Source organism: Hemicordylus capensis, chromosome 1, assembly GCF_027244095.1.
Source record: "Hemicordylus capensis ecotype Gifberg chromosome 1, rHemCap1.1.pri, whole genome shotgun sequence".
Taxonomy (NCBI): domain Eukaryota; kingdom Metazoa; phylum Chordata; class Lepidosauria; order Squamata; family Cordylidae; genus Hemicordylus; species Hemicordylus capensis.
Window position 1 is genome coordinate 440890793 of NC_069657.1, and position 14208 is coordinate 440905000.

Here is a 14208-nt window from a genome sequence, read left to right on the forward strand (position 1 = left end):
AATACATTATTTATGAAGTTCTTTTTGACAGCATAGTACTCAAAGCACTGTACAGCACTCTAAAAATAACAAATGGAAAAAAAATTCTTGATTCATTAAAAATACCCAATATTAAAGAAAAACACATGGCGCAAACAATACACAGTGACAGGTGACACAACTCTAATCAGACAACTAGGTCTTCAGTTGCCACTGAGAGGAACAGAGGAAAGAAGCCAGATGTTTTTTCTCTCTGCAGCAATTTCTATGTCTGTGGAACCACATGCTTAGTATTTGAACAGCATTTTCAAGGGTTCAAAGTGTTTCCTGTGTATTCTCACGTGGTGATCCTTGCAACAGAACTATAAGGCAAGGCTGCACAACTTTGGTCCTCCAGCTGTTTTTGGACTACAACTCCCATCATCCCCAGCTACAATGGCCAATAGTCATAGATGACAGAAGTTGGAGTCCAAAATCTGCAGGGCCTTTTCCGGACTACAAGATTTGCACCAGTTAAAGTGCTGCAACACAGAATGGTATGAGGCAGTTGCTTGAAACCACGAGTACAGTGTTTCTCGATGCATTTTTCGATGCATCATGACAGGGTTGTGGCTGTTCAAATTGCCCACCACTGCAGTGGGTTTTTTGGGCAGGAGGTATCCATATTCCACCTGAATTGCATTCACTGCCCCCTCCTCCTCCTCCATTTCAGACCAATGGGGTTGCAGAGGAGGATGACGTGACGAAGTGTGTTTTTTAAAAAATAAATAAAATTCTCTAGGCAGTTTTGTGCAAAGCCACCACCTGGGGGAGCACCATGGCACAAACTACAGTTCCTTGGTTGCCTCTTGTGCATGAACTTGAGTAAAAAAATAAAATAATAAATAATAATATATGGACAGGGGCTTTAGATATCAACAAATCCTTGAACTGTGGAATGAGCCCTCCACACCACATGGCACTGAGAACAGTTTGCAGGCTTGCTAGTAAATGATTCAGTTCACTGGGCTTCCTTGCAGTAAACATGGGGGGTGGGGGGTGGAGACCATTGCCTTGCAATAAACAAATGGGATTGTGCAGAAGTAAATGATTCAGTTCGATGGGGAAGCACAGCTCCTTCTGTTCTGCTTGTCCTGCTTCTGCAAGCAAGAGCAAGAGGAAATGAAACGGAGTGGAAATACACACACACACACACACACATATATTTTTTAAAAACCATATGCCCTTACATATCTAGAGATCCTTGATCTGCCAAATGACCCAGCCAACCCACGGTGCAAAAAAAGGAGGAAACATGAACATGTCCAAAAAATAAGTCTGGAAAAACAAAAGCAAATGTGATCAAAATCAAAAGCCAAAAGCAGATGAGAATCGAGTTTCACCTTTGCGCAAAAAAACGGGGGGAATTTTTAAAAAAAATATTCTCGTGCATGTGACAGGAAGGGGCTGTAAAAATCAACAAATGGTTGCACTGTGATTTGAACCGTCTACACCACACACATCACACTGCAATGCATAAACTACGGGGCAGGCCTCCTAGAACAGAAAAATACACCAACATTCCTGCAACGCATATACAATGTTATAGGGCTACAATGCATCAACAAAACCCGAAACAAGGCATTGGGAATATGAATGGCACCTTGCTGACAGCACAGCGACTGTGATGTCAAAACACGAGCAATACAGAGTGCACTTAGCGGACATGTCGCGCAACTGTTGCAGCATGTAATGTGGAAAATGCCCAGGAGAGCCAAAGTTGTGCCGCTCTGCTGTAAGTGAAGAATGGAAGAAAGGAAAAAAGCAAAATGCAGTAGCGGCTGGTATAGACGCCACCAGGGGCAGCAAGAGGCACCTTTAAGCAGGTCACCTGGCCTCTGCACATGCATGGAGGTAATTTGCTGGCCACACAAATGGCCTCTGACTGGTGGACAGCAGAGCCGATCCCCTGCCACAGGAGGTCCTGGGCGCCACCGCCGTTGCCGTTGGGAGCAGCTTTTAGTAGGTAAGCACCTACTAATTTATCCTTAAAGGTACCTTTTGCTGCTGCACCCGCACCGGCCACTACTGCATGAATGGCTCCCTGCTAACTGAGCAAAGAGACACCTTTAAAAGTGATGATTCTCTTATATTTAGCAGTGGGAGAGCAACTGGCCCTATCCAGCCACGGCACAGCATCCCTCTCATGGTTGTTGCTGGTGTCTGTCTTATGTTTCCTTTTCAGATTGTGTGAGTCCTTTGGGGACAGGGAGCCATCTTTATTTATTATTTATTTATTTTTCTGCATAAACCACTTTGAGAACTTTGTTTGAAGAGGGGTATATAAATATCAGCAGTAGTTGTGGTAGAAGTCATAGTAGAATGAACACTGAGGGGGGAAACCCTCACAATAGCAGTTAAAGGGGTTAGTGTGCTGGAATAGGACTGGGGAGACCTGAATTCAAATCCCCATTCAGCCATGAGACTTGCTGGGTGACTCTGGGCTAGTCACTTCTCTCTCAGCCTAACCTACTTCACAGGGTTGTTGTGAGGAGAAACTTAAGTACGTAGTACACCGCTCTAGGCTCCTTGAAGGAAGAGCAGGATATAAAATGTAAAAATAAAAAATAATAATAATAATGAATGACAAATACTCCAAATAGGTCTGTAACAAATCTCAACATAAAATTGTAGTCTCTGGCATTCTGGCAGAGATCCTTGGGCCCTTCAAAAGAACACACACTCACTCTCAGACCCAGCATGGTTGAGATGACAATGCTTCCTCCGTTCCTCCCTTTCACCACTAAGTAGCAGCCCACGGGATGGCCTGCCCCTTTCAAAACTGGCCCATACAAGCTTTGAAACTGGCATGGGAGGGGCAGAGAGGAGGGGCAGTTGCCAGCAACCTCCTCTTTCCTTGTTCCTCTTGCAAACCTTGCAAGTGTCCAATCGGATCTGAAGAGCTGGTAGAAGTGAGGGCCATCCTGCCACCCTACTGGCACCCCATAAATCTGCTGCCCAAGACAGCTGCCTCACCTCATCTCATGAAAGCTCTGTGCCAAGGGCGCACGCTCCCGCAATAAATCAAAGCAACAGCTGGAATACGTAGGATTCGAGTTTTTGCAAAGCGAAAGCAAGTGTACATAGTTCAAAGTCAATGGAAATTACCACATTTGAATCGTCAGTCCATAAATCACAGTCGGGTGCCAACTCCAATATGGGTCAATGCCAGGAGAGGGGTTGGTTGCCAGTTGCATAGTCCAGGGGTTCCCAAAAAGAGTCACAAGTCGATAGCCAGGCCCAGGGTCAAGATCCCAGGGTCAAGATCCCAAAGTCAAGATCCAAGGAGCAAGCAGGAACAAGGTGTTCAAGAGCAGGGAACTGGAACTGCACTCCAAAGTGATCAGTTGAAACCAGTGTTGTGCAGAGCAGGGATGTGCAAAAAAATTTGGGCACAGATCGATCTGTGCCCGAAATGAGCAATTTCGGGTGATTCGGGGCCGAACCAAATCATCCCCGATGTCCCCCGATATTTTTCGGGGCCGAGCCAAATCACCCGAATTTCGGGGCTGAAAAATTCGCGTGATTCGGCTCATGGCCGATTTTGGGGGATTTTTTGAAGTTTTAGTGACTTTGGGGCAGTTTGGGGGCATAGAATGGGATCTGGGCAAAAAGAATGGGAGGGTGGTAATGCCTAATGGGTGCAGGCTACCACCCCAATTTCAGGGGGATTGGGCAAAGGGGTGATTTTGGGGGGATTTCTGAAGTTTTCATGTCTTTGGGGCAGTTTGGGGCAGATTGGGGCAGAAAGTGGGGCCTGGGGCAGAAGAGTGGGGTGTGGTGGTAGTGCCTAATGGGTGGAGGCTACCACCCCAATTTAAGGGGGATTGGACAAAGGGGTGATTTTTTGGGAATTTTTGAAGTTTTTGTGTCTTTGGGGCAGTTTGGGGGCAGAAAGTGTATCTGCCCCAAAAGGGTGGGGTGGAGTGATAGTGCCTAATGGGTGGAGGCTAACACCCCAATTTCAGGGGGATTGGGCAGAGGGCTGATTTTTTGGGAATATTTGAAGTTTTGGTGTCTTTGGGGCAGATTGGGGGCAGAAAGTGGATCTGCTCCAAAAGAGTGGGGTGGGCTGGTAGATAGTGCCTAATGGGTGGAGGCTACCACCCGTCCCCAATTTCAGAGTCATTAGCCAGAGGGCTGGATTTTGGTGAATTTCTGAGGTTTTTCTTCCTAAAGTGCTTTGATTCATTCATCATATTCATAGTAAATGAGAGTGTGAAAAAAGTGAAAGTGGGGTCATGAGAGTTCTTTAATTGAAAAAAATCTCATTTGCTATCATTGAATGAGAATTCACACCTCAGAAGTTTTTCTGAAGGGATGTTATTCCCTTATTTTCTGAGGTGTGAATTCTCATTCAATTCCCAAACTGCCCCAAAGACATGAAAAGTTCAAATATTCCCCAAAAATCAGCCCTTTGCCTAATCCCCCTGAAATTGGGGTGGTAGCTTCCACCCATTGGGCACTACCACCCCACCCCAAAATTTTGCCCCTGGGCCCTTTTTTTCTCCCCGAATTGATTCAGATTCGGATTTAATCCGAATCCGAACCGAATCAAGGGTGATTCGGGTGGCCCATATTCGGGCACAAAACAGAACAGGGGTGATTCGGTTCGGGTCCTGAACTGAATCACCGAAAATCCAAATTGCACACCCCTAGTGCAGAGTGAGCGGTCTGATTTTTTTATTATTAGTAGTATTATTATATTTTTAAACATTTATATCCCACTCTTCCTCCAAGGAGCCCAGAGCGGTGTACTACATACTTGAGTTTCTCCTCACAATAACCCTGTGAAGTAGGTTAGGCTGAGAGAGAAGTGACTGGCCCAAATTCACCCAGCTAGTTTCATGGCTGAATGGGGATTTTGAACTTGGGTCTCCCTGGTCCTAGTCCAGCACTCTAACCACTACACCATGCTGGCTCCCTGCTACATCATGCTGGAATTTATACCTCTTCAAGGTTAAATGCCAGATGAAGCCAATTAAGGGTCCCCCTCCTGCCTTCGGAGCTACAAATTCAGATGCCTCCCTGGTCAGACTTTGCAGCCCAATGGCTGTTTCTTCTCTGCACCAAACACTGCTCCTTTCTGTGGTCACACCGACGTTCCACGTAGCTCAGCGGTCTGCTGCTTGGTCCCAGCTCCTCCCCATCTGAAGAGGGCACTGGATCCCCAGCAGCCTCCTGCTGTTCCACAATAGGTAAGCTCTCTGTACATGGGGCTTCCTCCTCAGCATCCTGCAGCAGGGCCATATCAGGGGACTGTGGGTCGGGCAGTTCCTCCTCAGAATCTTCTGAATCAGACCACAGCCTGGCACTCTGCCCCTGTAAGTGAGTATTATTATCCCCATAATCCCATGTGGGTCTAGAGCAGGGCTGCTCAACTTTGGCCCTCTTGCAGATGATGGCCTACAGTTCCCTTAATCCCTTTCTACTGACTGCTGTGGCTGGGGATTATGGGAGTTGTAATCCAAAAACAGCTGGAGGGCCAAAGTTGAACACCCCTGGGCTGGAGGCTACCTAGTGATTTCATGCCAGAGATTCAAACCAAGGTCTTTCTAAGAACACCAGAAAAGACCTGCAGGGTCAAGCAAAGGCCTGTCTAGTCCAGCCTCTGTTTCTCACAGTGGCCAACAAGACACCTCAGAGAAGCTCAAGAGCAGTGGTTTGGACATACTCACCTCCACCACCACGTAATAAATGACCGTGCTGGAAGAATATCCCATGCCATCTGTCCACGAAAGATGTCAGGATGGGTGCACTCTTGGTGCATCCCCCTTGAACTATTCATTTATTATTAATTCATTGAATTTTTATACTGCCCTATATAAAATCTCAGGGTGGTTCACAATTTAATCAAACAACCACTAAAACCTAAACATCATGTAAAACAAATTAAAATTAACATAAATAAACTTTAAAACATCAGAATCTAATGATGGAACTAAACATCATAAACTAATGGTTAATCATGTGGGCCAGAGAATTTTTGTCCATACTGACTCAAAGTGGTTCATATAGCAAAATGTGTGAGAAAATGGCTCTCTATCCCTAAAGGGTTCACAGTATAAACCAAAAATAGACACACATAAGGACTGTCCTCACAATTCTTTATTTTTTAAATCAATTTCTTGGTTAAACATAACACAAAACATACAGTCCTTTATAACAGAACAACAAGCATCAAAAGCAATTATATCCCTTTCTACAATCACATACGCTCTAATTTCTACTTAAATATACAACAGCCTCATTTAACAATCTTTGCAGATACTAATGTAATTGGAAGGTGAAGAATGAGCAAAGTTTTTCTGATTTGTAAATAAAATCAGACCATGTGGTTAAAAAAACAAAAAAAACCATTGGGAATGTCCAATATAACTATTTGCCACATGTGCTGATACTGCGTATTAAGGGCCATGGTTTTATTTTTCCAGTGTTGTGCCACAGACAATCTAGCAGCTGTTAATATAAATACTGTCCATTCCTTCGATGACAACTGTGAGTTAACCCCTGAAAATATATTTAGTGATGCCAACTCTGGAATCTGAATTCTAATTAGGGTAGGAGAACCAATCAAAAGCTGTGCACACTCCCATTTTCCAATCATCTGTGACTAGGGATGTGCGGAACGTTTTGGATACAAAACATTTTGTACCCGAAGCAGCCCATTTTGGGTGTTTTGTAGACAAAACAAAACACCCATTTTCCATATCTGAAAGTTTTGTATGCAAAACAAAACATCCCTGTTTCGGCCACAAAATGTTTTGTTGTTTTGGACCTCCATTTTGTGGCGATTTCTGAGTCAGTCTCCATTTTGTGTTTGACATCTCTTTGAATTTCCTGCCCTTCCAGCCTTCCGGTCGGGGACCTAAAGCAAGAGCTGAACTGCTGACGATTCCCTCCTTGTTCCCCATTGGCTCTTTTGCCTCTTACCACTCTTTACTGACCCCACATTGGTCAGGGGAAGGGGCGAAGAAGGGGCGGCAAGGGTGTGGGGGGGAGTTCAAGGAGGGGTTTTCAATTCATTCAGCAAGTTAGTAGTTGCCATTCTGCCTTTCTGCCTCATTGAAGAGAGAGAGAGAACTAGTTTGCAGCATTGCATGCCTCAAGTAGCCATGATGCCATGCCATTGCCTGTGCCTGCCTTGTTGCCAGCCTGAGCCCAGCCTGCTATGGCTACTGCATGCCAGCCTGGGAATGGATTCAGGGGCAGAAGAGTGAGTTGGGTGGTAGTGCCCCAATGGGTGCCTGCCAGGCTGCCACAACCCAGATTCCAAAGGAATTGGGCAAAGGGATGATTATTTGTGATTTTTTTGAAATTTACGTGTCTTTAAGATTTCCCCCCATAGGGCATAATGGAGGTTTCAGCAGCCCCATAACTGCACTTCAGGAGCACCGGGGTGGCCCAGAGTGAATGGTGGTGTAGTGCACATAGGGTGCCAACCACCCCCATGGGTTGCTAACCCATGGGGTGCTGGTTCTGTTGTTTCTGAGGTGTTCTGAGTGTAGATTCTCTGGCAGCATATGAGATTTTCAATGACAAACCATGAATACACTCTCTAGTGCTACCAGAGAATCTACACTCAAAACATATCAGAAACAACAGAACCCAGTACCCCATGGGTTAGCAACCCATGGGGGTGGTTGGCACCCTATGTGCTCTACACCACCACTCACTCTGGGCCATCCTAGTGCCTCCCAAGTGCAGTTATGGGTCTGCTGAAACCTCCATCATTCCCTGTGGGGAAGAACCTTAAAGACGCATAAACTCCATTAAATCTTTAAAAATCAGCCCTCTGCCAAATTCCTTTGAAATAATTCTGGCAGCTTCCTTGCCCCCACTGGGCACTACCACCCACCCTATTCTGCTCTGGGCCACCCCTTTCCACCCCGGCATGATGCTACACTTTTGCTGAAACCTCCATTATTCCCTATGGGGAAAGTATTAAACTTCAAAAATTCACCAAATATCAGTTCTTTGTCCAATTCCTCTGAAATTTGGGTGGTAGCTTCCACCCTTTGGGCACTACCACCCCCACCCACTAGTTTTGCCCCGGGGGGCAGGTTTTTAAATCCAAAATGTTTTGGATTCGGATTTTGCAATTTCGAACAAAGAACAAAATGGGGGTGTTTCTGAATCGGGCCAAAAACAAAACAGAAAGAAAACAAAACGCACAACCCTATCTGTGACTAAAAAGCAAGGTAGGGGGAGGAAGAAGTGATCATCCTACCCCATTAAAATTTGGATACAGCTACTGGGTAGGATGGAGTTTTCCGACCCAGCTGATGCTTTGCGGACGATCAGTTCCTCCCCCTCCTACCTTGCTTTTTACTCACAGACAATCAGAAAATGGGACCACACAAAGCTTCCAAACTACCCTGATTTGAATCATGTGAACCAAAAAAGAAAAAAGGAATGTGCACGAACAGAAGTCTGGAGTTCAGGCTGCTTCGGTGGTGGGGGTTACCTTTAAGGAGCAGGGAGGGTGCTCATCTCCCCCACCACCACCAACATCCCCCCCCCCGCTGGCACTGTCTCAAAAATCTCTGGCACAGGGTGGCAGCATACCTCATTGTCACCCCGGTCAGCATCGGACTGGAAGTGCATTTCCGGTCCAATGCTGACCGGGATGGCAAGGAGGTACACTGGTGCCTCCATGCCAGTAGTTTTGGAGACCGCGCCAGCGGGGTGGGGGGGGTGGGGAGATAAGCACCCTCCCTGCTCCTTAAAGGTAACTCCCCGCCTAATTGGCTGAGCACTGGTTCATGCACATCCCTAGGAGACACCAGCAACATCCACTGGAGAATCATTCTGCTGGGCTGTATATGGACAGTGATTCTTCCCCTGCAAAATAAAGATTCTCCACTTTAAAGTGTGCTTCTTTCCCGCCCCCCCCGCCCCCCGCCCTCCCACAAATGGATCAGAGCTCTCAAATCCTTGCCACCGAACTGGGATGCCAGCAATAAATTAATGCTAATTAGGTTCTGCTTGTGTTGTGCTAAAGCTACGGAGAAAGGCCCGCCAGATTGATTGGAGACATCTACTGCTTTCTGAGATGTGCGGTCTTTTTACAAATCGCTGTACCAGACAGAAATATGAGGTGCTGCTAAAGAGTCAGTCGAAATTAAACCCTTCCAAAAATCGATGCATCAGGGAACATCTCGCTCCTGTTTCACAGCCTCCGCTGATTTATGCCCTCGCCTTTTCATCTTTACATGGCACACACTTTTATTTATTGTTGCATCTTATTGAAGTGAACTTTTCTGCTGTTTTGTTATTTCATTTCTTATTCCATTCACAGCTAACCTTTATGTGCCTCTTTATAGTTACTGGCATTTTTTTTTTTTAAAAAAGAAGGCTTCAGTTTCAAGACAGCTAAACATTGAGAAATTGTAGGATCCTCAAAACTAATTTAAAATTACCCAACACAAGCTCTAGGGATGCTTCTGATATTTCCTCATCCAAATTGCTCCATGGATTTCCGAGTTCCGAGTTCCCTGCTCTTTGTTTCCAAAATTGAACTCATGCATTAGGAATCCTCTGCTGTTCCAGCATTTGAGGTTAGAGCCAGAGAAGCATGAGTGAAAGCATATTTGCACAAAGGGAGTTTCCAGTCTCCTCCTCCCCACTGCAGCCCCCTCCCCATGCCCTGCAAAGCCCTGAGGATCAGTAACCTCCTAGAATTGTGGGATATGGATGATTTTGTCTGATCCCCTACCCCTGCAGCTCTCCCCTTGCTAAACCATCCCTCAAGAGAGGCTTTTCAGGAGCACAGAGAGCTACAGGGAGCAGGAAAATCCTTATTGCATGAGCACTCTTTCACTTATGCTTCTCTGGATCCAGCCCTTGATTTCCAGATGCTGAAGAGTCTGCTGGGGACAGGGGGGAAAGCCTGCTGTCAGTTATCCTTACATTGCCTTAGAATAAACAGAGCTATAATTGAGCCTCTTCTGAACTAATTGGACTGAAATCAGACTACATCATGCTCCAGATTTGAGAGTGGGAGAGAGAATCACTAAGTTGTGTAAGGAATCATTTCCCCCTCCAAAGCAGTGAAAGTAATGCTTTGGGGGAGGAGTGGTTCCCTCAAATCCCCTAAAGTATTCCATTTTTCATTCTTTTTTACATCTTCAGCAACATTTGGGGGGGGGGGGTCCTCAGCCAGTCTGGAGATCACATTGTGAATGAGAGAACATTAGTGCTACATCAGTGATCAGCGTTTTGTGCACACCAGTCCTATTGGTCAAGCTGAGATTTCACTATGGCTGCATTTGCACGTCGTGTGGAACCAAGGGTCCAATTGCCTCCCCACCCCACCCCCCACTCTCCTGTCTGTATTTGGACGACGAGGAGAGCATCTTCTCTGCAGACAGCAAGACTGCAGAGAGGAGGGGGGACTGGCTGTGCAGGCTTCCTCCTTGCTTGAAGGACAGCCCACACAGCCAATCACAGAGAGAGAGAGAGGGAGGGAGGAGCTTCCTTCAGTGCAGCTGAAAGCATCCTCCAGTGCTGCATTTGGACAGAACAGAGGCTCTGTTGACCCTTGGTTTTGAGCAGCAAAACTCACTACAAGCCGAGGGTTCAAATTGGAGTCTCTGTAGCACAAGCTCGGGTTGCAAAAGGGATGGGACCGGATTTGCGCATATTCAGACCTAACAGTGAGGAAATATCAGGCCCCTGAAACCACCTTGGAATTGTTTTAATGAAAGGTGGTATATACATTTAACGATAAATGAACACAGGTTCCCTTTTATGTGCAAATGTGGCCTCTGGGTGAAGGCAAACGTCATTGGTCACTCTGGGTGAAGGCAAACATCCTGGGAGATTCAGACCTTGGACAGCTACAAGGGAAATCAGGAGTCAGGCAAAATGGTTGAAACTTCTGACAGTTCCAAGCAGATGAGGTTGAGCTAGAGAATAATACCAGAGCAGGTAAAATGTTGTTCCAGTTAGTGCAGGCTTATGTAGGTTTCTGGCTATTGCAATGTTAGATCTGCCATTTATTTGGAGAAGTTTCTATAATTTAAATTCTGTAATGGCATTGCCCAGTCTAGCAGGTGCTATCTGAAATGGTGCTGGGGGTAGGTAGGGGTGGCTGGGGTCCTGGAACTCTCCCCCTATTCCCCTGGTGTAGAGCATTCTATCTGAGTGGAGGTGTCTGGGTTCTGGGCCATGGGGGCTTCCCAGTCTGTTTCATCCCTTGAGTCTTCCCCCTCATCTCCAGATTGGGGGTGGGGGCTTCCATGGAACAACTTCAGTGCTCCCACTGGTCTTTCTTGCAATCCCTACTATAGCTTTTGCAGCTACAAGATATACCCTCAGGTAAACTGTGAGGTAAATCTTGCCTCACAAACCTTTTGGAGTTCTTTGAGAGTGTCATCAAGTGTGTGGATCCAGGTGATTCAGTTGACATAATATACCTGGATGTCCAAAAAGCTTTTGACAAAGTTCCTCATCAAAGACTCCTGAGAAAACTTAGCAGTCATAGGATAAGGGGGCAAGTACATATGTGGATTGGTAACTGGTTGAAGGACAGGAAACAGAGGGTAGGTATAAATGGAGAGTTTTCACAATGGAGGGAAGTAGGAAGTGGGGTCCCCTAGGGATCGTTACTGGGACCTGTGCTTTTTAATTTATTCATAAATGATCTTTAAGTAGGGATAAGCAGCGAGGTGGCCAAATTTGCAGATGATACTAAACTCTTTTGGGTAGTGAAATCCACCACAGATTGTGAGCAGCTCCAAAAGGATCTCTCCAGACTGGGTGAGTGGGCAACCAAATGGCAAATGTGGTTCAGTATTGGCAGGTGTAAAGTGATGCACACTGGGACGAAAAACCCAACTTCAAGTATATGCTGATGGGATCTGAGCTGTCGGTGACTGACCAGGAGAGGGATCTTGGGGTTGTAGTGGACAGCTCGTTGAAAGTGTCAACTCAATGTGTGGCAGCTGTGAAAAAGACCAATTCCATGCTAGGTATCATTAGGAAGGGGATTGGTAATAAAACGGCTAATATTATAATGCCCTTATACAAAACGATGGTGCGGCCACACCTGGAGTACTGTGTACAATTCTGGTCACCACATCTAAAGAAGGACATTGTAGAACTGGAAAAGGTGCAGAAGAGGGCAACCAAGATGATCAGGGGCCTAGAGCACCTTTCTTATGAGGCAAGGCTACAACACCTGGGGCTATTTAGTTTAGAAAAAAAGAATGTTGGAACCTGAGTGGGAGTGGGATACCCTGTTCTCGAGCAGAGAGGAGGCCTGGGTGGAATTTCTGGGTGAAAAAATTCTCCATGGAATTTCTGGGTGGGCTTTTGCAGATCCCTAAAAAATATGTGAGCTGTCTACTGGCAGGTTAAAGAAACACAGTGTTCTAAGAGTTAATGAATCTCACTCAGATAAAAACCTAATAAAAGTACAGATGAGGGTTGCATACTTCACTGAAGCCCAACAGTTGGTGTTCTAGCCCCCAGTTAGATGTTCTATAAAATTGTCCACACATGAATAAATGTGCTCAGTGACTGGCTCTCACACCAGGAAACTGCTGTCTTGGGAACTGGCCAATTAACAGCAGAAGGAAACCGCAAAGTCAGAAAACACCACATATCAAAACACACATACACAGAGGGATCTTTTGGTGAATCCAAATTGCTTCCACTGGGCGGCTTATGGGAATCTTCCCTTACTCAGCATGGACATACATCTTTTAGAAACAGGGTTTCTCTTTCAAATTGTCGAATGGAAAAGTGGCGACTCCTGATTTAATCCCCCAAGTGGAACCCATGTCCTTGGGCAGTATGTAAGCACTGGCCACCATTGCTATCCAGTTCAACATATCTGTGAATGAAAATTGCACATAAAATCTATTGCGGGCATTCATTTCAATCTTAAAAAAAAAAACAGATTTAAAAGCTATTGTTTTTAACAAGGGTTTTTAAACTATTACTGTGTGTTTAAAATGATTATTGAGTAAACGATTATTCAGGGACCTAGTTTCAGGCGGCACAGAAGGTTTCCCGGGGAAGAGGAGGGTGCCATAAATGGTCACAGCCTGCTGCACTGGTATACTTAGTTGGGAAGATCAGTTAGGCTGCTCTCTGACTGCACTGGTGCATCCTTGCTCTATATGTCAGGCAATGTCCTTAGCACAGGCTCTAAAGGAAGAGAACTTTCTCATGATTGGAGGAAGGGCTCAGACAGGGTGAGGAGAGAAACGCTCAAAATGCTTACCTCCCCCATAGACGGTGCACTTCTTGTTGCTGGGTGGCTGGATCAGCCGCCCAGATGATTGTCGGCTTCTGCCAGTGGTTCCAAGGGTCAGGGTGCCAGGATCCTTGTCCCATGTCACCCCGTCCCCTGGAAGTACCATTATGAAGAGCCCCTGGTGGCGCAGTGGTAAAACTGCCGCCCTGTAACCAGAAGGTTACAAGTTCAATCCTGACCAGGGGCTCAAGGTTGACTCAGCCTTCCATCCTTCCGAGGTCAGTAAAATGAGTACCCAGAATGTTGGGGGCAATATGCTAAAAATCATTGTAAACCGCTTAGAGAGCTCCGGCTATAAAGCGGTATATAAATGTAAGTGCTATTGCTATTGCTATGTACCAGGTGAGTGCCCGATGCATTATGAGGATCCCTTCTCCCCTCCCCAAAGCTGGCTAGGAACCTCATAGCCGGGGCTGGCAGATGATTGGTAAAATGGGGTTAGGAGAGCACTTACTCTCCTAACCCCTCTTAAGAAGATGGCTCCAGAGGCAGGTTTGATGCAGAGGCACCTCCGGGATTGGGTACGATCCCAGCAGTACACACACACAGGCAAAACTGGGCTGGGCTTCCTTAGCCTTCCAGTTTTGCCTGCACATGTGAATAGCTTCATTTTCTTACGGTTTAGTGACTGATTAAAAAAGAAAGAAAAAAGAACCAGGAACAGTGAGTTGATGGAGAGTTTTCAGCATGAAGAAAAGTAAATATTAGGCTCTTCCAAAGATCTGCATTGCCATTGCTGCTATTTGGGATTGGCACCAACTGTCTTCCTGAAGTGCTAGTTTTCTGCATTTGGAGAGTTCTTTGATGGTGGAAAACAGCAATTGCAACTTTCTCTGGCAGTCTAAAGTGATTCTGCTCATTCAACTACCTCTGGAACCTCAGCACTTCTTACTTGAAGGACAGCCTTCTCCCACAGAAACGTT